Source organism: Neoarius graeffei, chromosome 3, assembly GCF_027579695.1.
Source record: "Neoarius graeffei isolate fNeoGra1 chromosome 3, fNeoGra1.pri, whole genome shotgun sequence".
Classification (NCBI taxonomy): Eukaryota; Metazoa; Chordata; class Actinopteri; order Siluriformes; family Ariidae; genus Neoarius; species Neoarius graeffei.
Window position 1 is genome coordinate 62,028,928 of NC_083571.1, and position 3,924 is coordinate 62,032,851.

Consider the following 3,924-nt stretch of genomic DNA (forward strand, 5'->3'; position numbering starts at 1 on the left):
GTTAATGCTCATTCTTTTTCAGGACCAATATTACAAATCAAGTATAATTTATACATTATGTATCTCATCTCATTATGGATAATTTGTATAATTTGTCAAACACACAGTTGCATTCTTTCTGAGATAATCAGTGCTTAGATAGTTATCACTCATCTATGTAGCTTATTCCTCCTGTCTTGACATGTCATAGAACAGGTTTAATGTGTGACCAACCTCTTCATGTCAAAGTGTAATTGCTCGGTACACAGCAAATTCCTCAGTGTTGAATTAACACCCAGAGTGTTTATATAGGTCCAATTGGACCTATATAAACACTCTGGGTGTTAATTCAACACTGAGGAATTTGCTGTGTATAATAATTTTAAAGGTCAACTAAGTTAAAAAAATTAACTTTCATAATATGTTTATTCTTACCTAAAACCACAAAACCCGACTTGGAAGTAAAGCAAGAAAGTTGTTCTTCTCAAAATCGTATATTTTTAGTGAAGTTACAAAATATCCCTTTCTGATTGGACAACAGGTGATGACGTATGTTTCAGAATACAATGCAGAAAGTACCTGAAGAAGTCTCTGCAGTTTTTGTGGAAATGATCGATAAGGATCGAAATAAAAGGGACACATTGTGTTGTGCATTGTTTTCCATTGTGTCACGAAAGGTGTAGGCCTGTGTAGCAAATAAGATGTTATTTCAATGCCCTGATTTGTAGGTTGACTATTTTCATTCCGTGACACAGGTGCACATGCTCTGCCTGTGCGTCAATGCCGACTGCCGTCGAATCAGTGTGCTGCAGAGAGATCCCCGAAGTGGCTGCAAAAATACAAGCCTACAATGAGCAACAGAATGCACAACTAGAGTGCATCACATCTCACCCAGGCTTTCAAACAGTCTGCCTGGATAGATGGGTACTGGAGACAGCACACTACCAGTATGTGCAGCAGTATGGTGCAGTGTTCAAACTATGCCGATATTTTCGGGGGGTCCCTTTTTTCCCCTGGGGGGGGGTGCGCTTGCGCTTGTCTCAGAGCGCGGATCTCCAAACGCATGAGAAGCCTATCTTACGCACATATCACGCGGTCTCCACACCTCCACACACGCATCGCGTCTGAAGTCATAACTCATCAGGGGAAATCGTGTCCACATTGGCATGTTCAAAAAACAACCTCGCGTCAACAATGATACCACACGCAAGAAAAAAAAAGTCAGGCTACTCAACACATCTGATCTGATCCACAGCAGCACCAAAGCATCACTGGAAATCATGTCAACAACCAATCTTCCACAACACTTCGGATATGCAAATGCTTCCCGTTACACACGATTGCTATGTCAATAAACATCATTTTGCCAATATTTTAGAGACCCCCCAACATTTCCCAAATCATGTTTTCAAGGGATCTCATGTCTGTTTCAGGGGATCTCAGATCCCCCGAGTACCCCGTAGTTCGAACGGTGATGGTGGGCATGCAAGGCAGGATCCATCTGAAAATGAGTGAGTTGTCCCCCTAGAATTCTGATTGGTAACAAAAGTGCCGAGATTTCATGTATTGCTGCAGCTAAAGTCATCACTACTGTAGTAAAATAATAATAATAAAACCACACACAAAGTAAATTCACAAAGTACATTGCATTTACAGGAAATTCAGACATACTGCATATCTGCAGCTGGCTAGATGGTGCTGGGAGTACCTAGGCCGTCATGTTCGCGGTCCACTGCCATCCTGTGCAGTCACAAAGATCCGGGAGACATTCCCATCCACTGAATATACAGGTTACCAGGATGTGGTGTAATATGGCAAATAAAGACGTTTGAATGTATACTTGAATCAGATTTATTTGTTCTAATGCATTTGTTAACCCTATAACAAAGACAAACCAGAGGTCCAAAGACCTGGGAAAAGGATTCACACAGCAATCCTTCCCAATCCAGTGTGGATACATTATATGTCCATAATCAACACTAACACTTGCCCCTGAAATAACCTCAGCAATGATAACAAAAAAAAAAGAATAATAATAATAAATATGTATGGTGTTGAAACAGAACTGAAAAAGTTTTCAAAGACCCAAAAAGGCACAAGATCATACATGACACACATTTGCCCATCAAAAGTTTCTCTGATGTGTACATACAGCACAATACAATCATTTTTTGGAAAATCGGCTGTGATGGCATCGGATTATCTCCTCTTTGGGGGGGGTACACATGGCCGCTGCTCAAAGGTGGTGGTGATGGCTGCCTCTCTGGTGGTGAAGTGTCAAAGTCTTGCTCTGATACATCAGCCATGAGTTCCTCAACATAGGCTACACACATTAAAAAAACGTGCCAAACATTCAAAAGAAGATTACTGCTTTTAGTTTTGGTGGGCTGTCTGTTTTGTAACACTAGGTAAAGCATTTTACAAATCAGTGCAAAGCCAATATGTGACAGATGTATGGGGGAAATCACAACCTACATAATGTGACATTTTCCACCTTTGACTTACAGTAGTTGCATGGTTCTTTGACTGGCTTAGCTGAAGCACTTCCTGGCTTGTACTTTGGTTTTCGAATACTATAGCGTAGGTCCCCTTTACTTGTCCTTGCCTGCTCTCTGTCACTGTTTGCGTTGTAGTGTAGTGCTGCCAAATGAATCCTGAGATAGAAATGATAGGAAAGAAACAATGATTTTGTTGATGCTGTTAATATTGATACTGAATGTGATGTTATCTATTATCAGCATGAAAACAGCAACATTCTGAGTTATCAAGATTAGCGAGAGGTATGAACTTACCTGCTGAGGATGCCATTATATCTGTACGACTTCATTTTTGGCGCAAATTTTTTGATGGTCTCATCTTTGGGGAAGCGATGAAAGCTTACCCCGTCTTTATATGTATTGCCACAACCTGCGATTATACACCGAGTAGGCATGGCTGGGGACTGTAGGCGAAAACTCTGGACTCAGTCTTTGTAAGTAACTAAATCAACTCAAATTACTTTCCGCACTTCAGTCCAGGTGCAACGACTATGCCACCGTGTTATTCTGAAACATACGTCACGAGGTTGCGTGACCTAGCTCGTGCTCGTAAGTTTATTTTTTGAAGGGTGGAGCTTTGGGTCCTGAAAAACAGATGAAATACCGCTTTACAGCAATTAGTGCACATTCACAAAATCACGCTCAGAAATGTAAGGTATCTCTCTGGATACATGAAAACACATTTGGATCACCGTGGAATTTTGTTTTTTTAACTTAGTTGACCTTTAATATATGGAAAACATAGTATGTTTTTCATAGTATGTTTTTCGTAACTAAAAACATAACCACCCTCAGAATCATAACCAGATTCACTCGAAACCCATACTTGAGGTGCAGTGGCGGCTGCTGGTTTTTAAAACAGGGGAAGCCCATTTTACGCATTCATCGTAAAACCTGTAGGCCGGATATCAAAGCATAGAAAGGTGTGCCCCATTAGCATAGTGAACTAGACAACCCTACCTAGTGGCAGAAAGTATTTTTGCTTGTACATTTCATGTTATAGTCTGGCTTGCCAGGCTAGTGCCTCATATCCTTAATCAAAAATATCAAACATCCAAAAATCACTGGCTATTCAATGAAGAGCCTTGAACATCATGCCCTGATATGCAACACAGAGTCTTTAACACAACACCCAGCTGTGCAACACATCCTTGAACATCTTCTGCAACACAGTCTGAAAATTCATAACCAGGTAGGCTATGCAACACACAGAACCTTGAATATTATACCCAGGTATAACCTATAACACAGAGCCCACCATTCTCTTAACATTACTGAACAATATACACACTTCAGATTCATGAACATTATATGATGTACACTATTTATACACAAATTCTGCCCTCCACTCCTTTTCCAGAAAATGGTCTGTGACCCTGTCATACTAGCTGGTTGTGCTTTCCAGAGA